The following is a 23,647-nucleotide window of genomic DNA, read 5'->3' as shown; positions in this document are numbered from 1 at the left end:
TGTTGAGCATCTTTTCATGTGTCTGTTGACCATCTGTATGTCTCCTTTGGAAAAATATCTATGTCTTCTGCCCATTTTATACCTGGATTATTTGTTTTTTGGGTGTTGAACTTTATAAGTTCTTTATATATTTTGGGTACTAACACTTTATCAGATATGTCATTTGAAAATATCTTCTCCCATTCCATAGATTGTCTTTTGGTTTTGTTGATGGCTTCTTTTGTTGTACAGATGTGGTATATATGTACACACACACACACACACACACACACACACACAAAATGGAATATTACTCAGCCCTTGGCTCAGGTCATGATCTCAGGGTCATGAGATAGAGCCCTGTGCTGGGCTTTGTGCTCAGTGGGGAGTCTGCTTGAGATTCTTTCACCCTCTCCCTCTGCCCCTCCACCCGCTTGCACTCTGTCTCTCACTCTAAAATAAATAAATAAATAAATAAAAATCTTTTAAAAAGAGGATGTAATCTTGCCATTTGCAATGACATGGATGGAGCTAGAGGGTATTATGCTAAGTGAAATCAGTCAGTCAGAGAAAGACAAATACCATATGATTTCACTCATATGTGGAATTTAAGAAACAAAATAAATGATCATAGGGGAAAGAAGAGAGAGAGAGAGACCCACAAACCAAGAAACAGACTCTTAAGTATAGAGAATAAATTGATGGTTACCAGAGGGGAAATGGATTAAATAGGTGATGGGGATTAGGGAGTGTACTTGTGATGAGCACCAGGTGTCTTATGTAAGTATTGAACCACTAAATTGCACACCTAAAACTAATATACCATATGTTAATTAACTGGAATTTAGATAAAAATATACAACACAGTATTATTAATTATAGTTACCATGCTGTATGTTAAATCCTCATGACTTATTTAAATAAGTGGAAATTTGTACCATTTGACCCCTTCCCCCATTTTGCCCACTCCAGCTCCTGCCTTTGGCAACAACCAATTTGTTCTCTGTACCTGTGCATTCGTGTTTTTTTTTTTAGATTCCATATATAAGTGAGATCATACAGTATTTGTCCTTCTCTGACTTATTTCATTTAACATAATGCTCTCAACGTCCTCCATGTTGTTGCAAATGGCAAGATTTCCTTCTTTTTTATGGCTGAATGATATTCCATTGTGTATATATATGCCACCTTTTCTTTATCCATTCATCCATGAATGGACACTTAGGTTGCTTCTGTGTCTTGGCTATTGTAAATAAAGCTGCAATGAATATGGGAGTACAGATATCTTTTCAAGTTAGTGTTTTTATTTCTCTTGGATAAATACCCAGAAATGGAATTACTAGACCATATGGTAGTTCTATTTTTAATTTCTTGAGGAATTTTTATATTGTTTTCCATAGTAGCTACACCAATTTACATTCCCACCAATACTGTATGAGGGTTCCCTTCACTCCACATCCTCACCAACACTTGTTATTTCTTGTCTTCTTGGTAATAGAAATCCTAACAGTGTGGGGTTATATATATATATATATATATATATATATATATATATATATATATATATTAAAATTTTTATTTATTTATTTGACAGAGAGAGAGAGGCAGACGCTTAATGACTGAGTCACCCAGGTGTCTCTGTGGGGTTCTATTTTATTGTGGTTTTGATTTGAATTTCCCTGATAATTAGTGATATTAAGCACCTTTTTATGTACTTCTTCGCCATTTGTATGCCTTTGTAAAAATGTCTATTTAGATCCTCTGTCCATTTTAAAATTGGACTGTTTGGGGTTTTTTTCCTTTTTTTGCTATTGAGCTATATGCATTCTTTATATCTTTTGAATATTAATCCCTCATCAGTGATGATTTGCAAATATTTTCTCCCATTCTATAGTTTGCCTTTTCTTTTTGTTATGGGTTTTTTTACTGTGCAGATGCTTTTTAGTTTGATGTAGTCCTGCTATCCTTTTTTTTTCTGATTAAAATGAAATTAAAAAAATTTTATGTTATGTTAGTCACCATACAGTACACCATTAGTTTTTGATGTAGTGTTCCATGATTCATTGTTGGTGTAAAACACCCAGTGCTCCATGCAATCCTTTTTATTAAATATATGAACTTATTATATAATAGCTAGTAATTTCAAGTAATGATATTTTTCTTAGTTCCCTATTGTTGTTTGGTATGAACTTCTAAATTTTATCACTATTAATGGTAAGGAAAACCAAGTCAATAATAATCATATTTAGAGAAATACTCATAGGATGCATATGACCCAACATATATGAACCATATCATCAATTTAGCAGTAAATTATGATTGTTATTTTTTTTAAGCTTTGTGTGCTAGCCTGACCTTTGGGGGAATGATGTTTTCTTTGGTCTGCTCTGAAACCAGGAAATTACTCTTCTCCCATCGACTTTCCTGAAATACAAATACTTATTATCCTGAACCTGTCCTCCCCTTTTCTAATTAAATGGTGATATAATTTGATAAGACAGTCAAAAATTCAAAGTGCTATATGGAGGCCTTTTATCCCCTGGGAGATCTGTAAAGCAAGAATGGGAGAAAAGAGAAGGAATGGTGATAAATACAGTTATTGGGACCCAAAGAGGTGCTGCAGTGAGGGAGGGTAGAAAGAAATGTGATGTGAGGCACGAATGATGATAAACAAATTAATGGCCTGGGGATGTGCGTTGACGTATTGGAAGAACTTAGGGCAACAGAGCCCCCCGACCGGAACAACATCGTTACTGAGAATGAAACTGGAAGAGTCTGATGCCTGCCACTTTCTCTCTCTCTGTTCCTTTATTTTCCTTTTAACTTTTTAAATTTTTTCTTGAAAAGAGAAACCTGATTTCTCTTACCTTTACTATTCTATTTTATTATAGTGTCAAGATGTTTGAAATCAACTTAGAAGAATATGGACTTCAAAGTCTAAGTAATTGAGTATGGAATTAATGCTGAAAATGTTAAAGTTGTGTGCCTATGGCAACTTAGATATATAATTTCAAATTGATCCCCGGATATAAGCTGATTCTGCATCAAGATCTGTAAACCAGAAGAAAAATAGATTTAGATAAAAAATAAATTATTTTGCAATGACAGTAATTTTGGTTTGGCTGATTTCAACTTCTTAAAAATTGGAAAATGATTCTTGTCTTTTGACGCAGCCAGAATTAATGCCGATGACTGGGAACTGTTGCAAGATAATAAAGTGCTATCCATTAATTGTGACAGGAAAACTATATTCATTTGTTTGCTTGGGATCTTATAGTCACTTTTCATGTGAAGAATTAATTGAATGCATGAAACATTTTAATTTGAAATAAAAATGAGCATTTCTTTGCTCACCCTTGAGTAGGAATACCCTGAGTGACATGACTGGAAATGGTGTTCCATATAAAGTAGTCAATTGGCTTTTCTCCTACATACAGATTGGTTAAGCAATTGGACAATTTTCATTGCTTATTTTGTGTATTAAGTCATAGGTTAGGCAAAAGTTCACTAAAGCTATTGACTCATCTGCATATGAAATGTCAAGTGCTATCCAAGAGAAAGTGCTAAATGTTCCACAGCATTGCAAATTTGCCTAGTAGCTGAGAGAGTGCATAATTTACCATTTACTTGTTAAACCTCATTGCAATATTTTCACTTTTTATACACTTTACAAGTCAATTGAAATGAAAACTGCAAGAGATTTATGCAGTCAAAAATATAACTTGACTTTGCCTTTTGAATATTTTCATAGAATGCCAGACTGTTATAGTCTGCAAGTCATGAAGGTTATTCATTGAAGACAGATATGAAGTTCCAGATGGTAACTTTCTAATCAATTTTTATTTACACCTACTGTAAAATGGTGCCTTCGCAAGCAAAGAGTACAATGCACCATTGGGTGGCATCCAACATTTTGTGTGATGCCTATAATAACTGAGAGTTCTCAAAAGAAACCAGATAAAGTCAACAAATTGGAAATGAGCATGTTGCTACCTGCATGCCATCCTCAGAATTTCAATCAAGATGTGGTTGAAAATATTAGGAAAGGATTCTTGCAAAAGGTATATAAATGAGTTAGAAAGGTTAGAATGGTTAAGGGTTTGCATAAGGGAGATATTTTAACATAATTCTTATAATAAACAGAATTTGCATCAAAACCATGGTTGTGAATGGGCATAGGTCTGAGAGTTTCCTTGCACTCTGAGCATTACGTTAAATGCTGTTTTTCAAAGTACTCTTCCTTCCAGAAAATATATTAAAGCAAAGAGGCAAACATTGGGAATATCTCTATTTTTTATATTGGAGAATAAGGGCAAATATTTCATAACTGAATTTTTATTTTTAAAAAAATTTTAAAAGATTTATTTATTTATTTGAGAGAGAGAAGGAGGGAGAGGCAGAGAGAGAGACGGAAACTTAAGTAGACTTGGTGCTGAGTACAGAGCCCGATGTGGGGCTCCATCTCAGGATCCTGAGATCAGGACTTGAGCGGAAACCAAGAGTTGGTCACTCAACCCACTGCACCACCCAGGTGCTCCTACTGAACTTTTATATAAATTTTGAATCCACTTCTTCTTAGTCAGCTGAAGAGTTATAGGAAGGAGAAAAATGGTGACTTTAATCATTCCTAAACTTCTCTATGTTTCACAGCCTGTCTAATGAGTTTTATGATGTTCTTTTAAAATATTTGCAGTCATTACCTGGAAAATATAAATGTTTTGAAATGTGCCGTCAAACGAATGTATTATTTTCTATATTTTAAGTTTGTTGGAATGAAGAAACATTTTTGAACACTGCAGGCAGGATTCTTTAAAAATAGATTTATTCCGTCCTTGCGGTCGGCGGCCGCGGCGGCAGCAGCAGCACCAGACGTTGGCGGCCGAGCTGCTAGGATCAGTTCCCCGGGGTTTCGCCGTCCGAGACTTCTTTTGGGGCACCCCAAGCAGCAAACCAAGATGGAGTATGAGTGGAAACCTGACGAGCAAGGGCTTCAGCAAATCCTGCAGCTGCTGAAGGAGTCCCAGTCCCCAGCACCACCATCCAGAGAACCGTGCAACAAAAACTGGAACAACTCAATCAATAGCCAGATTTTAATAACTACCTAATTTTTGTTCTTACAAAATTAAAATCTGAAGATGAACCCACAAGATCATTGAGTGGTCTCATTTTGAAGAATAGCGTGAAAGCACATTTTCAGAACTTCCCAAATGGTGTGACAGACTTTATTAAGAGTGAATGTTTAAACAATATTGGTGACTCCTCTCCTTTGATTAGAGCCACTGTAGGTATTTTGATTTCAACTATAGCCTCCAAAGGAGAATTGCAGAATTGGCCTGACCTCCTACCGAAACTCTGTAGCCTATTGGATTCTGAAGATTACAACACTTGTGAAGGAGCATCTGGCGCCCTTCAGAAGATCTGTGAAGATTCTGCTGAGATTTTAGATAGTGATGTGTTAGATCGTCCTCTTGACATCATGATCCCCAAATTTTTACAGTTCTTCAAGCACAGTAGTCCAAAAATAAGGTCTCATGCTGTTGCATGTGTCAATCAGTTTATCATCAGTAGGACTCAAGCTCTGATGTTGCACATTGATTCTTTTATTGAGAACCTCTTTGCATTGGCTGGTGACGAAGAACCAGAGGTACGGAAAAATGTGTGCCGGGCACTTGTGATGTTGCTTGAAGTTCAAATGGATCGCCTGCTTCCTCACATGCATAACATAGTTGAGTACATGCTACAGAGGACGCAAGATCAAGATGAAAATGTGGCTTTATAAGCCTGTGAATTCTGGCTCACTTTGGCTGAGCAACCCATATGCAAAGATGTACTCACTCGTAAGGCATCTTCCTAAATTGATTCCTGTATTAGTGAATGGCATGGAGTACTCAGATATAGATATTATCCTACTTAAGGGTGATGTTGAAGAAGATGAAACAATTCCTGATAGTGAACAGGATATAAGGCCACGTTTTCATCGATCAAGGACAGTGGCTCAGCAGCATGATGAAGATGGAATTGAAGAGGCAGATGACGACGATGATGAAATTGATGATGATGATACAATTTCTGACTGGAATTTAAGAAAATGTTCTGCTGCTGCCCTAGATGTTCTTGCAAATGTGTATCGTGATGAGCTTTTGCCACACATTTTGCCCCTTTTGAAAGAATTACTTTTTCATCATGAATGGGTTGTTAAAGAATCCGGCATCTTGGTTTTAGGAGCAATTGCTGAAGGTTGTATGCAAGGCATGATTCCATACCTGCCTGAGCTCATTCCTCACCTTATTCAGTGCCTCTCTGATAAAAAATCTCTTGTGCGTTCCATAACGTGCTGGACTCTTAGCCGCTATGCACACTGGGTAGTCAGCCAGCCCCCCGATACGTACCTGAAGCCATTAATGACAGAATTGCTAAAGCGAATCCTGGACAGCAACAAGAGAGTACAAGAAGCTGCCTGCAGTGCCTTTGCTACCTTAGAAGAGGAGGCTTGTACGGAACTTGTTCCTTACCTTGCTCATATACTTGATACCTTGGTCTTCGCGTTTAGTAAATACCAGCATAAGAACCTGCTCATTCTTTATGATGCCGTAGGAACTTTAGCAGATTCAGTAGGACATCATTTAAACAAACCGGAATATGTTCAGATGCTAATGCCTCCACTGATCCAGAAATGGAACATGTTAAAGGATGAAGATAAAGATCTCTTCCCTTTACTTGAGTGCCTATCTTCAGTTGCCACAGCCCTGCAGTCTGGTTTCCTTCCATACTGTGAACCTGTGTACCAGCGTTGTGTAAACCTAGTACAGAAGACTCTTGCACAAGCCATGCTGAACAATGCTCAACCAGATCAATATGAGGCTCCTGATAAAGATTTTCTGATAGTGGCTCTTGATTTACTCAGTGGCCTGGCTGAAGGACTTGGAGGCAACATTGAACAGCTAGTAGCCCTAAGTAACATTCTAACGCTAATGTTTCAATGCATGCAGGATAAAATGCCAGAAGTTCGACAGAGTTCCTTCGCCCTGTTAGGTGACCCGAGGAAAGCTTGCTTTCAGCATGTTAAGCCTTGTATAGCTGATTTCATGCCTATACTGGGAACCAACCTAAATCCAGAGTTCATTTCAGAGTGCAATAATGCCACATGGGCAATTGGAGAAATCTCCATTCAAATGGGTATAGAGATGCAGCCTTGTATTCCTATGGTGTTGCACCAGCTTGTAGAAATCATTAACAGACCCAACACACCAAAGACGTTGTTAGAGAATACAGCAATAACAATTGGTCGTCTTGGTTACGTCTGTCCTCAAGAGGTGGCCCCCATGCTACAGCAGCTTATAAGATCCTGGTGCACCCTCTGAGAAACATAACAGACAGTGAGGAAAAGGATTCAGCATTTCGTGGGATTTGTACCATGATCAGTGTGAATCCCAGTGGAGTAATCCAAGAGTTTATATTTTCTCGTGATGCTGTTGCATCGTGGATTAACCCAAAAGATGATCTGAGAGACATGTTCTGTAAGATCCTTCATGGATTTAAAAATCAAGTTGGGGATGAAAATTGGAGGCGTTTCTCTGACCAGTTTCCGCTTCCCTTAAAAGAGTGTCTTGCAGCTTTTTACGGCGTTTAATCTCATACACTTAAGCTGCAGTCCCATAATTAGAGGTCCTTCAGTCTTGGAGACTATGAGGGAGCCTCTGCACCCAGGGAAAATGTTACCCTTTACAGGGGGGAAGGGTAAACCAGTAGGGAATACAGTACAATCCCAACCCTACTGGCAGGGGCGGGAGGCAGGTGTTGCCATCACTGTATTAAGTCGATGTTGGGAAACGTTTTAACATCTGGAGCCTTTGTGGGTGGAAATATGTCTCCAATTACAACTCTGCACTGGTTGTGAAGAAGCAAACAAAACAAAACAAAACAAAACATAACAAAAACAAAAACAAAACCTATTCAGTCTACTCACAAAACAGTACATCCTGGAATAGTAGGGGGAATTGTACCAAAACAAGGACCACATAAATGATGCATAGGAATAATAAGAAAGAGGAAAAATTCTATAGCGCACAATAAAGGAAACCTAAGAATGGGGGTTACAAACAGTAAAGAAGCTTTTTTTGCCTCTTAATTTAAAGATTTTTATAAATTTTCCCACGTGTTGGGGCCTTGTTTTTGCATGCTGATGAAGAACTACACAAATGAAGCTAATAGAATTAAAATCAGCTTGCCTACCCATAGTAGAAGCAGGTTCTTGGAAGTTACAATTTAAGGTACCCCCAAAAAAGTTGGAAATAAAACAAAACAAATTTAAACAATGAAGCACCCTGTGAAATGCCAAATGAGTCACTCCTTTTACCTTTGTGGGGCGGGCAGGGAGGGAGGAATAAATGGGGTTGGGCATATCAGACTAAAGATTGACATCTTGATTTTGCATTATAACATTAATGTAGTGCATATAATTTGGTGGTTGTACGTCATTAGATTTAATTTCTAGGCCAAGACGTTCTTTTTAAAGTGCAGTTTAAGGTTCAGGCATGCATTCTGGCTCATAGTGATTGAAAGTACTTTAAATTAGTGGGAAAGTAGCATGCTTGCATCACATAGAGTGAGACTGGTATTCATTTACCTCTGTTGCGCCAGTTTGTGTTGCAGTTTACCAATTCAATATAGCCCTGCATTTAAAATTCCTTTTTAAGATTTGTGGATTTTTTATTTTTATTAAGAATATAGATATAAAGTACTGTAGTTTACAGCTAGGCCTTGAAATACCTTTTTAGGATCTTGTTAGGAGTAAGATTGATATTGTATCGTGTGTAACCTGCACAAAGTGGAAAGCTGATATACCTGTGCAGAATCTTTGCCGATGTGCTGTCAGGGTGATGTGCTTTCTGCATGGTTATATACTACTAGTGATGTTATCAGAACTGCTAAAACTTACAGTACATGGTAAAAGATCTGTAAGAGGCTGCATAAATTTTAGTCGGCACATAAAGACAATTGTAGAAGTTGAAGACATGATTGCTCTATTTCAATGTTTATTCCCACTCAACGTATTGCCTTCTAAGCTTTCTTTTTTTTTGTTCAAATCATGATCTTAAAGATATGTTTAAGTTAATGGATGTAATGCAGGGTTCCTACACTGTATTGGTGCATGTTGGTGGCCCTCTGTGCCCTAGATATATGCACACAGGGTGCAAGTAAACAGCTACAGAGTGAAAGTTGGTTTGGATCCTCCTCATTTCATTTGTTTAGCTTTTCTGTTATTTTTCTCTACTTACATGTATTCCTGTGAATAAATCCTTGTTAAGTTAAAAAAAATAAAAAAATACAGATTTGTTCCTTCTAAATAGCATCATTTCTATGTAAACACAAAGTTTAAAACTTTTAAGGCTTTGTTCACTTGCATTATTTTGGATGGCTATTTCTTCTACATCTTCACTGATTGTCTCCCATCCCTTGCTTGCCCCATTCTGGAGCTCCTCCCATCTATCTCTTAGAGTTTGGTTCTGCCGGTTAAGCACACAGGTTAGTCTTGACCATGCAGTTGATTAAAACACTCAAAAACATATTTGATGCCTTCAGTCACATTCACCTAGCATCATATCCAGAGTCCAAATAACTTGAAACCCACGGTAGATGGCTACCTTTTTCATTTGCATTTGTAACCCTCCTCCTCACCCCCAGAATTAGGAATTCTGTCCAGAAATGGCTTCTCAGTTATGGAAATTATCATCTAAATTGCTTAGAAAGAAAAATATCATTCCATATAGAAAACTCATTTGTTAAGACCCTTGCTAATGCGTGTTGCTTCTTTGTGCAAATTAAAACTCTCCCCTCCCCACAAGAATGCACATACCTCCCCCTGAGCAGATGTGGCTCAGTAGTCGCCCAATTTTTTTAAACCGAGACACAACCAGATTTCTGCTGCAGTGTGCTCCTCAGCCAGGCCCCCTTCTGCAGCTACCAGCATATTCAGTCTTATGTAAATTGCAAGCTCCAGATTAAGAGATGTAGGGACAATTTCTAAAGGAAAACATGTGTTGAATGGATTGGAATCTGGAACAAACCTGCATTTACAAAATACAAAGTGTTGAATGTTTGTGTTATACTGTATAGGTTTAATTTTGATATTAATAATACATGCTTATTGTGGTAGACTTTGAACAGATGGCAAAAAGAAAAGTCCCTTATTTTTCAGAGTTAGTCATTGTTAATATGAGCTTTGTAGATTATTTTTGCTGAAAAAGAAAGGATAAACATTGTCAAAGTTACTCAAACTTGTGTACATTGTAATAATAATTTTTAATGATTTTATAATGTTTCAGAATGGATGAACCACACTTTACTAATTCCCAGTTGTGAGACAAATGGATAATCTAGGTAAAATATCATTCTACAACTTGAATTTCTGATGTTATACATCTGAATAATGAATTCTTTGCCCCTCAAAGGCATAAAAATTTCCATCCAACCTAAAGTAGAGACCACCACTAGGGAACAATTTTTTTCTGTTAACAATGCACTATTATTGCTGTTGTAATTATAACCACAATGCTACTGGAAAAAAATATTTTATTATGAATTTCAGTGTCTAATCCCAAGGATTAGTTTTTATCCTCCATACTGCAGTTTTAATAATATAATATATCAAGGGTTTATTTACTATTTTAGGTAGAGACACAGATTTGTTTATTCAGAGACTTTCAAGCAACCAGACTGCAAAACCGAGAATAACTTGCAAATTTGATTAATTTTCTCATCTAAGCCGGGCTTAACTTTAAGAACATGAATCCTAACACACAAAACATTCTTTCTATTGCAAATATTCTAACTTAGGAAAGAGAAGAATATTATTATCAGTGATACTGTTCATTTTACTGTTCTTTTGTTTGAAAAATTCCTTGACTAGAGACATTATTTATACCACTGTTTTCCTACTTGCATTTATGGCACATGAAAACACTGAGCTGCCTACTCAAAGAAGTTGTCTGACCTTTTTTTTTCCTAACTGGGATTGCAAAAGACATTTTTAATCCATTTGGACAAAGATTTTTTTTTTAAACAAGTGGTTCCCTCTTTTAACATCTGTTAATTCTCCTCTCAGCATCCTGGATTCAGTGGCTATTTTCAATGAAAATTCTATTAGCTGTAACTCATTGGTATCATTAATCAGATTAGTATCTCTCTAACAGCCAACCAGGATTTCTCAGAGGAAGCTGGAATAATTTTCAAGTATATAAAGAAGTATAAAGTGACTGATATTCTTAGATAAAGCTCAGTTTACTCATGGTACTCTGGACCCAATGAACACAAGGGTCAGTCCTGCTCTGGCATGACTACTGCTAAGGATGCAGGTACCCAGGAAGCCAAGACAACTGGATTTGACCATGAGATGTCCTGCCTTCTTTAAAGAACCAAACATCGGCCACTGACTGTCAGTTGGTGCCCTGTGCTCACTGAGACACATTCGTTTCTCTTCAAAATGCAAGCAGCAGTCACAGGAATGTCAAAAGAACCTCTTCCCTGTTTTATGGGGTAGCATTTTGTTTCTGCTCCTGGGAAGCAGGTAAGAGTGTGTGAGCACACAAACCACTGCTTTCAGAGAAAAGTATCTCCTTTCAGATATTCCCACTGCCCACTTCCATTGTGGTGGGGGAGAATCCTGCCCACATACCTGGCAACCAGGATATTAAATTGTGCGTGACCCACTTCTGTCACACAGCCCACTGAGGCAATGCTTTATTTAAAAGAAACGGCCTAAAGACGATGCTTTCTCCTTATCTTAATTCAAATCCCCATGAAACTTGATAACCAGACCACATAACTGGACAGTCCCTTTACGTCCCTGGTTCATGCTTCCCAACACTATGCCCTTGGATTTTACTAAAAAAAAAAAAAATATGAGAAAGTCAAATGCCTGCATTTCAATTAAAATTGTTGTTGACCATATCATTTATTACTTCGTTCCCAGTGACTAATGGCACTCCCAAAGTGGGGGGAGGGGTAAGAAAAGTTGTTTCTTATACTACATTGATATATTTTCTAGTGTTAGATAATGATGTCTTTTTCGTCTTTCCCTTGATTGTTAGGTTACTCAGGTAAGCTTTATTCTCTCTTGCTATTCTTTTCTTCAGCTCTAATATATGGCCCAAATAAATGTTTGTTTCTGATTTTCTATTGTATGCTGACTCGACTTTCTTTTGCAATGAGTAAGTTTTATCCCACACTTTTCTTCCTCTGTTTTTGACAGTTTTGTTGATTAAATTTAAATGTGGCAGTGCCACATGGGAACTTCTGTGTGGAATGGAAGTGGTCTATATTTTGATATGGTGGTTACATGGGTGTATACATTTGCCAAAATTCACCAAGCTGTATGCCTTTAAGAATAGGCGCTGTTTATAGTATCTAAATTATACCTCAATAAAGGCATAAAAGGTATTCCTTAAAAAAGGGATGTATAGAATAAAAATTCATATATTGACTGCAGTTTCCCTTTGCATGCTAAAACATTGATATTCATCTTTACATGAAAGAAGCATATTATTTCAAAATATAATTAAAAGTTTCCTTGAGAAACCTTACAATATTCACTTTAAAGGTGGTCAGTCTGTTTAGTAGTCAGTACAAGAAACTGAGTCATATGAAACAGAGGTAAGCCTCAGAAAATTAACTAAAAGTACAACTTTGGAAAACGTCTCCTCATTTTGTAAAATGGGACTCAATGGTTTCTCTCTCATTAATATTGCAATAAAATTTTGTGTTTCTATGAGAATCCTATAGTCAATGCCTGGTAGATATACATTTATATATGTATTTTTCTACTCGATTAACAAAAGATGAAATCAATAGCTTACATAATCTCACAACCTTGTACAAGTTCACATATATTAAAATAAATACCCATGATTTCATAGAACATAGGACATAGAACATTTTAGCAGCCATACCAGCTCTGCCAATTCTCCAGGTATGTTATCAAAAACCTGTTAAGAAGCATTCTTTGGGATCTAAGATTAGGGCCTAGAGTCAGGATTCTGGTTTTTAGATGATAAGAACTCTAAAATTTGTTGAGTATAGTTTAAGAATTCTCACCATACACACCCAAAAAGGTAACTGTGCGAGGTGATATATATGTTAGTTCACTTGATTATGGTAAATATTTTACAATGTACACATATATGAAATAATCACATTGTACACTTTAAATATATATAATTATATTTGTCAATTATACCTCAATGACGCTGGAAAAAAGGAAATTCAGGATGGGAGCTGTAACAGTTCTGGGTCACATCTTCCACAGGACACTCAGATCAAGTCAAGAACAAGGTGATTCATTACCACATATAGGTCATCCTTCATTAGGAGGAGGCTAAAGAGATTGAGAAATGTGGCAAACAGAATGCTTCTCAAAATAAATTAAATACTTTTTTAACAATTGGAAGCAAAAGCCATACATAAATCAAAACAGTTACAAATGATAACCTAAAATGATAATGGAAGTTTCAGCAAAAGAGCAAATCATTTAAGCAAGAAAATGAGCCAATTGAAGGCAACCTATTCACTTTGAGTCCAAGAGGCAGAAAGGGAGAGAAAAGTGCAGTGTCACAATGCAAAAAGCATCTCAACAATAAAGCAGAGGACACAATATCAAATGTTATAGAGACATAGGACGATGAGGAATACAAACACACATGCACACCCCACACCTGTTGCCCTTCCAAGAGTCCTATACTTTTTGTTTGAAAGAAAGCATCCAAAATACTATGGAAACATAAGTCAGATGTAAAGGTATTTGTAGGTGAAGAAGTGGAGGTGGGGAATTTAGACCACACTTTTGAGAAATGTGACATTGTGATATTAGCTAGAGAGGGTAACAGACTTAAGGAAATATGTTTAGGGTGTGCAGTCTCGAGCAGTAGTGTGATCTGATTGAAGAAAAAAGCAAACAGAGAAGATTGAGGATGAAGAATGGGTGTGAAGGTATCATTTGGGAAAGTAAGAAAATAAATGGCTATTGAAGGAGAAATGGAAGATAAAGGTTGATATATTCCTATCATGTGGCTGTCCAGAGGACATTTTTAACAGGGCAATTATAGAGATTGCATATTGGCTCAAGAAAGTGTGAAGCATGTTTGCTAGTGAGTAGAATGGAGTCGCATTGAGATTTGAATTTGGGAAGAAAGGACAGAGGGAGGGATACAAGTGTATATACACATATTTGTCCTGGTGTATTTGGGATCCAGGAATAAAGCAGGCAGGAGGCTGGGGGATAATGAGAACATGATAAATATTTGGCACTAGTGAGTAGGCTGAGTTATGTAACTAAAAGATTATCGGTCTTGAACAAAGTCCGAAGTCCTAGTGGGACTGTTGGTTTGATGCTATAAGGCTGAGTCAAACTGCTAAACGGTAAAGGCAGAGGAAGAGAATGGCTGCTGGAAAAATCTACATTAATATTAATAGTCAACACTTCTCGACCATTACTAAGTAGAAGGCACTCTTCTAAGTGAACTGCATGGTTTAACTTACTTATTATTCATATGTGGTAAGAGCTGTTAATAGCTCCATTTTGTCAGAGGCACAGAGAATCTAATTTGGCCAAGATTTTAGAGCTTCTAAATGGTGAAGCCAGGGATAGAACCCAGACTTCTGATGCTAGAGGTCATGCTTTCAACTGCATCACTATTCTGCCTCCCATTTTAATGAATTAAATGAATGGTAAGTGATAGCATTTTACTTTTTCTTAGGCAGCTTTTCAAGGGAAGTTTCAGGCTTGGAAGAAAACACATGCCTCTCAGAGGCATCTAGCCATTTTCTTTTTTTTTTTTTTACCTATTTTTAATTTTTTTATTATGTTAGGTTAATCACTATACATTACATCATTAGTTTTTGATGTAGTGTTTCATGATTCATTGTTTGCATATAACACCCAGTGCTCCATTCAGTACCTTCCCGCTTTAATACCCATCACCAGGCTAACCCATTGCCCCACTGCCCTCCCCTCTAGAACCCTCAGTTTGTTTCTCAGAGTCCATAGTCTCTCATGGTTCGTTTCCCCCTCCAATATCCCCCCTAAATTATTCCCTTTCTCCTATCTTCTTCTTCTTTTTTTTTTTTTAACATATAATATATTATTTGTTTCAGAGGTACAGGTCTGTGATTCATCTTACACAATTCACAGTGCTCACCATAGCACATACCCTTCCCAATGTCCATCACCCAGCCACCCCATCCCTCCCACCCCCCACCACTCCTGCAAACCTCAGTTTGTTTCCTGAGATTAAGAATTCCTCATATCAGTGAGGTCATATGATACACGTCTCTCTCTGATTGACTTATTTCACTCAGCATAAACCCTCCAGTTCCATCCACGTCACTGCAAATGGCAAGATCTCATTCCTTTTGATGGCTGCATAATATTCCATTGTGTATATATACCACTTCTTCTTTATCCGTTCATCTGTCTATGGACATCTTGGCTCTTTCCATAGTTTGGCTATTGTGCACATTGCTGCTATAAACATCAGTGTGCACGTACCCCTTCAGATACCTACATTTGTATCTTTGGGGTAAATACCCAGTAGTGCAATTGCTGGGTTGTAAGGTAGCTCTATTTTCAACTGTTTGAGGAACCTCTATACTGTTTTCCAGAGTGGCTGCACCAGCTTGCATTCCCACCAACAGTGTAGGAGGGTTCCCCTTTCTCTGCATCTCTGCTAACATCTGTCATTTCCTGACTTGTTAATTTTAGCCATTCTGACTGGTGGGAGGTGGTATCACATTGAGGTTTTGATTTGGATTTCCCTGATGCCAAGCGATGTTGAGCACTTTTTCATGTGTCTGTTGGCCAATAGGCTGTCTTCTTTGGAAAAATGTCTGTTCATGTCTTCTGCCCATTTCTGGATTGGCTCATTTGTTCTTTGGGTGTTGAGTTTGATAAGTTCTTTATAGATTTTGGATACTAGCCCTTTATCTGAGATGTCATTTGCAAATATCTTCTCCCATTCTGTCGGTTGTCTTTTGGTTTTGTGGACTGTTTCTTTTGCTCTGCAAAAGCTTTTTATCTTGATGAAGTCCCAATAGTTCATTTTTGCCCTTGCTTCCCTTGCCTTTGGCGATATTTCTAGGAAGAAGTTGCCGCGGCTGAGGTCTAAGAGGTTGCTGCCTGTGTTCTCCTTTAGGATTTTGATGGACTTCTGTCTCACATTTAAGTCTTTCAACCATTTTGAGTCTATTTTTGTGTGTGGTGTAAGGAAATGGTCCAGTTTCATTCTTCTGCACGTGGCTGTCCAATTTTCCCAACACCATTTGTTGAAGAGACTGTCTTTTTGCCATTGGACATTCTTTCCTGCTTTGTCGAGGATTAGTTGACCATGGAGTTCAGGGTCCATTTCTGGGCTCTCTATTCTGTTCCATTGATCTATGTGTCTGTGTTTGTGCCAGTACCATACTGTCTTGATGATGACAGCTTTGTAATAGAGCTTGAAGTCCGGAATTGTGATGCCACCACCTTTGCTTTTCTTTTTCAACATTCCTCTGGCTATTTGGGGTCTTTTCTGGTTCCATACCAATTTTAGGATTATTTGTTCCATTTCTTTAAAAAAAGTGGATGGTATTTTGATAAAGATTGCTTTAAATGTGTACATTGCTCTAGGTAGCATTGACATCTTCACAATATTTGTTTTTCCAATCCATGAGCATGGAACGTTTTTCCATTTCTTTGTGTCTTCCTCACTCTCTTTCATGAGTATTTTATAGTTTTCTGAGTACAGATTCTTTGCCTCTTTGGTTAGATTTATTCCTAGGTATCTTATGGTTTTGGGTGCAATTGTAAATGGGATTGACTCCTTAATTTCTCTTTCTTCTGTCTTGTTGATGGTGTATAGGAATGGCACTGATTTCTGTGCATTGATTTTATATCCTGCCACTTTACTGAATTCCTGTATGAGTTCTAGCAGTTTTGGGATGGAGTCTTTTGGGTTTTCCACATAAAGTGTCATATCATCTGCAAAGAGTGAGAGTTTGACTTCTTCTTTGCCGATTCGGATGCCTTTGATTTCTTTTTGTTGTCTGATTTCTGTGGCTAGGACTTCTAATACTATGTTGAATAGCAGTGGTGGTAGCGGACAGCCCTACCATGTTCCTGACCTTAGGGGAAAAGCTCTCAGTTTTTCCCCATTGAGAATTATATTCGCTGTGGCTTTTTCATAGATGACTTTTATGATATTGAGGTGGGTACCCTCTATCCTTACATTCTGAAGAGTTTTAATCAAGAAAGGCTGCTGTACTTTGTCAAATGCTTTTTCTGCATCTATTGAGAGGATCATATGGTTCTTGTTTTTTCTTTTATTAATGTATTGTATCACATTGATTGATTTGCAGATGTTGAACCCACCTTGCAGCTCAGGGATAAATCCCACTTGGTCGTGGTGAATAATCCTTTTAATGTGCTGTTGGATCCTATTGGCTAGTATTTTGGTGAGAATTTTTGCATCCATGTTCATCAAGGATATTGGTCTGTAATTCTTTTTGACGGGGTCTTTGGTTTTGGGATCAAGCTAATGGTGGCCTCATAAAATGAGTTTGGAAGTTTTCCTTCCATTTCTATTTTTTGGAACAGTTTCAGAAGAATAGGTATTAATTCTTCTCTAAATGTTTGGTAGAATTCCCCTGGGAAGCCATCTGGCCCTGGGCTCTTGTTTTTTGGGAGATTTTTGATTACTCGTTCAATTTCCTTTGTGGTTATAGGTCTGTTCAGGTTTTCTATTTCTTCCTGGTTCAGTTTTGGTAGTTTGTACATCTCTAGGAATGCATCCATTTCTTCCAGATTATCTAATTTGCTGACATACAGTTGCCCATAATATGTTCTTATAATTGTTTGTGTTTCTTTGGTGTTGGTTGTGATCTCTCCCCTTTCATTCATGATTTTATTTATTTGGGTCATTTCCCTTTCCTTTTGGTAAGTCTGGCCAGGGGTTTATCAATCTTATTAATTCTTTCAAAGAACCAGTTCCTAGTTTCATTGATCTGTTCTACTGTTCTTTTGGTTTCAATTTCATTGATTTCTGCTCTGATCTTTATTATTTCTCTTCTACTGCTGGGTTTAGGCTTTATTTGCTGTTCTTTCTCCAGCTCCTTTAGGTGTAGGTTTAGGTTGTGTATTTGAGAACTTTCTTGTTTCTTGAGAAAGGTTTGTATTGCTATATACTTTCCTCTCAGGACTGCCTTTGCTGCATCCCAAGGATTTTGAACAGTTGTGTTTTCATTTTCATTGGTTTCCATGAATTTTTTAAATTCTTCTTTAATTTCCTGGTTGACCCATTCATTCTTTAGTAGGATGCTCTTTAGCCTCCATGTATTTGAGTTCTTTCCGGCTTTCCTCTTGTGATTGAGCTCTAGTTTCAAAGCATTGTGGTCTGAAAATATGCAGGGAATGATCCCAATCTTTTGGTACCAGTTGAGACCTGATATGTTACCTAAGATGTGATCTATTCTGGAGAATGTTTCATGGGCACTAGAGAAGAATGTGCATTCTGTTGCTTTGGGATGGAATGTTCTGAATATATCTATGAAGTCCATTTGGTCCAGTGTGTCATTTAAAGTCTTTATTTCCTTGTTGATCTTTTGCTTAAATGATCTGTCCATTTCAGTGAGAGGGGTGTTAAAGTCTTCCACTATTATTGTATTGTTGATGTGTTTCTTTGCTTTTGTTATTAATTGCCTTATACAATTGGCTGCTCCCATGTTAGGGGCATAGATATTTACAATTGTTAGATCTTGTTGCATAGACCCTTTAAGTATGATATAGTGTCCTTCCTCATCTCTTATTATAGTCTTTGGTTTAAATCTAATTTTTCTGCTATAAGGATTGCCACCCTTGCTTTCTTTTGGTGTCCATTAGCATGGTAAATGGCTTTCCACCCCTTCACTTTCAAGCTGGGGGTGTCTTTGGGTCTAAAATGAGTCTCTTACATACAACATATTGATGGGTCTTGTTTTTTTTTATCCAATCTGTTACCCTGAGTCTTTTGATTGGGGCATTGAGCCCATTTACATTTTGGGTAACTATTGAAAAATATGAATTTGGTGCCATTGTATTGCCTGTAAGGTGACTCTTACCGTATATTGTCTGTGTTCCTTTCTGGTCTATGTTACTTTTAGGCTCTCTCTTTGCTTAGAGGACCCCTTTCAATATTTCTTGGAGGGCTGGTTTTGTGTTTGCAAATTCCTTTAGTTTTTGTTTGTCCTGGAAGCTTTTTATCTCTCCTATTTTCAATGACAGCCTAGCTGGATATAGTATTCTTGGTTGCATATTTTTCTCATTTAGTGCTCTGAAGATATCATGCCAGTCCTTTCTGGCCTGCCAGGTCTCTGTGGATAGGTCTGTTGCGAATCTAATGTTTCTACCATTGTAGGTTACAGATCTCTTCTCCCGAGCTGCTTTCAGGATTTTCTCTTTGTCTCTGAGACTCGTAAGTTTTACTATTAGATGTCGGGGTGTTGACCTATTTTTATTGATTTTGAGGGGGGTTCTCTGTGCCTCCTGGATTTTGATGCCTGTTTCCTTCCCCAAATTAGGGAAGTTCTCTGCTATAATTTGCTCCAATATACCTTCTGCCCCCCCCCTCTTTCTTCTTCTTCTGGGATCCCAGTTATTCTAATATTGTTTCATCTTAGGGTATCACTTATCTCTCGAATTCTGCCCTCGTGATCCTGTAGTTGTTTATCTCTCTTTTTCTCAGCTTCTTTATTTTCCATCATTTGATCTTCTATATCGCTGATTCTCTCTTCTGCCTCATTTATCCTAGCAGTTAGTGCCCCCATTTTTGTTTGCACCTCATTAATAGCCTTTTTGATTTCGACTTGGTTAGATTTTAGTTCTTTTATTTCTCCAGAAAGGGTTTCTCTAATATCTTCCATGCTTTTTCAAGCCCAGCTGGTATCTTCATAATCGTCATTCTGAACTCTAGTTCTGACATCGTACAATGTCCATATTGATTAGGTCCCTGGCAGTCGGTACTGCCTCTTTTTCTTTTTTCTGAGGTGATTTTTTTTCTATCTTGTCCTTTTGTCCAGAGGAGCACAGATGAATGAAAGAACAAAATGCTAACAGGGTAACAATGACCCCACAAAAATATACACTAAACTAGTCAGAGGAAACCTGAAACCGGGGAAAAGAAAGGGAAAGAAAGAAAACGAAAAAGATAAAAACAAACAAACAAACAAACAAGCAAAAAAACAGAATATGATCAAATATGATCAGGCTGGTGCATAGATCAGTGCCACACACTAGGTTTTGGGCATATTTTGGTCTGTTAGAAGAAAGTGCCTCCCAAAATTTTAAAGAAAGAAAAACATATATGTACAAAAATAAGGGTAAACACGATGAAGGGATGGAATATGAGTATAAAGATGAAAATTATAAAAGATTTTATAAAAGGAATTGATCTGAGGTTGGTTGAAAAAAGAAAGAAGAGGATTTAAAAAAAAGAAAGGGAGAGAATGTGATCAGGCAGGAGACTAGAACTAAGCCATACACCAGAGATTTAGGGTATATTTTGGTCTGTTTGAAGAAACTGTATCCCAAAATTTTAAAGAGAGAACATCTTATATATATGTACCAAAAATAAGGTTAGCTATGATGAAGGGATAGACTCTTCCAGAAAGTGGTCACTTTTCTGTTCAGGGAGTTGCTGCTATTTTTTTTCTTCGATCTCTTGTTGAGTTCGTAGGTGTTCAAAATGGTTTGATCTCTATATAGCTGAATTCCTGGGACCAGACAAAATTTAGGTCTCCTACTCCTCCGCCATCTTTCTCCTCCCAGAAAATCTCATTTTTGATTGGACTCAGACTTAGAGGTAAAAGCTCTCAGAGAGGACAGCTTCTGTCTCTTGGTAATCTGTTCTTGGAGTTTTTCTTTGGCCTCATACATTCTCTTGGCCAAAAGTTCAATATATTCTGCAGCCTCTTCCTTATTTTTCTTAGTGCCCTGTTTCTTTAGAGCAATACACCAAAGTTTGTGCTGGAGGACATATGGAGTAACAAGACGTTGAATCTTGGGCACTTTGTTTCCAGAGTTCTTCTTTGTTTAGGGGTTTTCTCACAACTTAGTGGTGGAGAACATCTTCTTTAGAGAGATTGAAATGTTTATGGATGCTGCTAGCTCTTTGGAGCCCCAGGTGACAAAGCACAGCAGTATTGGTGAATATCCTCCATGCTTTTTTTTTTTTTTTTTTACGGTGACCAAGTTGAAAACATTGAAATTGGCATCCACAATTCAACCCTGAACAGATATGTGCTTTCTTTCTCTAGTCTTCCTTGTTCTGTAGCAGGAATGCCCCTTACTCAGCAGCAGGCAGACACAACCTTGGGTCAAGACACACTGCTTCATGGGGAAGCCTTGCTTTTCATTGCCACCACTGATTCAGACCACATGACCCTTCCATTCTTCACCCAGAGAATCAGCAGCAACTTCTGTGGCCATACACTTCTCATAAAAGGTACGAAGTTTGTGCTCATCGTCCACTTCAGTGAGTTTCTGGCAGTCAGGATCTGGGAAAGAGATGTTCATCTTCATCCTCATGCAGGCTACAACCTCCAACGTGCCAGTGAAAAAGAGCTCTTTTGGTAATTCTTGAGGCTAGTTTTGCAAGATTATTCTGAGAATCAGATTGAAATCCATCACATGTTATTGTCATTAAGTTACAAAAATTAAATTATTCAAATTTTTTTTTAAAAAGTAGATTGGAATTGCTTAGTGATGAATGTATTTCACTTTCCACATTAATTATCTTTTAAAATCTTATATGCTCTTTACCTCTAATTCTAAGTATCCCCTGGTTTGGGGACAATCATTCAATTGATTTTAGGAATGTATATTGTCCTTATCAGAAGTGAGGTATGATGGAGTTTAGAGTTTATTTGGATAGGTATTTATAAATGTCTGTGATCTTATTGACTTGCAAACAAAAAGTTTGTTATCCAAAAAATATTTATAATGTGATGTTAGCTTGTAAGAATTGATGAGGTTTAAGATGATTTTTTTTTTCTTCCCGGCAGTGTAACGCTTAGTCAAACTTTGGATATTGCTTTAAGAAAGAGACACAAAAATTTGAGACTTCAGGTAAAAGCACAAATTTTGCTGCCTGAATTTATGGTAAGTGACAAGAGAAGTCAAGTAGGCCGGTACAATTTTACCTCATCTTCTTTGAAGTATAATTGGTTTTAGTGGTTTGGATTCATTTAAAGTTCTCACCATTCTGTATGTAACACATTTCTGCAGAAATTTTAAAAGAACAAAATGAACACTGTTATTGTACTATCTCCTTTTTAAACTTGGTTATTTATAAACATTTAGGATGAATTGCTTTTCAGAAAGTTGATTGATTGGCTGGCCCCGTTTTGAATTAAATAGGACCATCTATTTTATAGAAAAAAAAAAGAGAGCTCCATCTTCTATTTGAAAGAAACTCACCACTTAAAATCCAGGTATTTTTAGTGTTCAAATAATCAAACTTAAATTCTTTTCAGAACCCTCACTTGATAGATCTTTCAGTGTGTGTTTTGATTAACTGTCTGGTTGATTGATTGATGGCCCTTTCCTCATAGGGCTGAATTGACTGTGAAGATGTCTGCAATAAAAGGACCATGCTGTGTATTTTGTGAATGAATTCAGCTAATGGTCTTTCTTTGGTAGTTTATAAGAGACAATGGGTGAGTAGGCATTGGGACTTCAAAGCTGTACCTCAGCTTCTTCATTTTGATATGTTTTATATATCTAATATGTAAATTCTACACTCTATCAATTACAATGTAAAGTTTATGTTTCTGAAAAAATTAATATTTTAAAAGACATGACATTATTTAACTATAGTATCAATATTTTATTAATGAAGGCTTAACTACTTCTGTAACTGTATAATAACTCTAATACTCCAGTTCTGGTTTGTCCAAAAACTCTCCTGGAGAAATGGAGGGAGATACTCTCTATTTGTGATCCCTACATGTTTGGGAAAGTTATTTTAAATTTTCCAACTAAACTTCCCTTGGACTCTGAAACCAAACTGCTGAATTCAAATTCCAATTCTACATTTCATTATTGTAGGTCTTGAACAAATTTCTAGAACTGCCCTGTGCCCCGTTTTTTTCTCTGTAATGGAGATCATATTACCTCTTATAGTATTATGAAGATCACATGTGTTATTAGACACCTAGCACATAATAAGTTATTCTTATTACTTTTTGTTATTCTTGATAAACCTAGCCTAAAGAATTGTGGTCCACATATGAGAATTACTAAGTGAGAGGGGGTGTTGGCAACATATTAGAATTCCAGAAGGCCTGTTCTTCCTTCCGAATCCTTCTGTAAAGGCCACTATAATTAGATAATACAAACTGAGATATTTCACCAATTTCCACTAAATAGATAGTTATTATCTATCACGTGTCATACTTTGTATTATCCTTTAAAAATGCAAAGACAAATAAGATGGAATCTTTTTTTAAAAATCTCAGTAAAATAGAAAGGTTATCAAACATCTGAGCATCTGTAACTTGCCTTGTGCCAAGAAGTATATATAGAGGCCTGGGTAACCGAATAAGTACAGGGTACAGTCAAGATCATCAGTGTGAACTGTGAAGATCTATGGTCACATTTTTCAAAGGC

The 23,647-nt window shown here is 37.1% G+C and overlaps 2 pseudogenes; one reads left to right on the top strand and one right to left on the bottom strand.

Annotated features, from left to right (window-relative positions):
* The first annotated feature begins 4,934 nt into the window (after nucleotides 1-4,934).
* Nucleotides 4,935-7,647, top strand: LOC113917954 (annotated as a pseudogene).
* Nucleotides 7,648-20,812: 13,165 nt separating this feature from the next.
* Nucleotides 20,813-21,559, bottom strand: LOC118356008 (annotated as a pseudogene).
* Nucleotides 21,560-23,647: the final 2,088 nt, after the last annotated feature.

Source organism: Zalophus californianus, chromosome 1 (assembly GCF_009762305.2).
Source record: "Zalophus californianus isolate mZalCal1 chromosome 1, mZalCal1.pri.v2, whole genome shotgun sequence".
NCBI lineage: Eukaryota > Metazoa > Chordata > Mammalia > Carnivora > Otariidae > Zalophus > Zalophus californianus.
The sequence above is the reverse complement of the archived record's forward strand: the minus strand, read 5'-3'. Positions and strand labels throughout refer to the sequence as shown.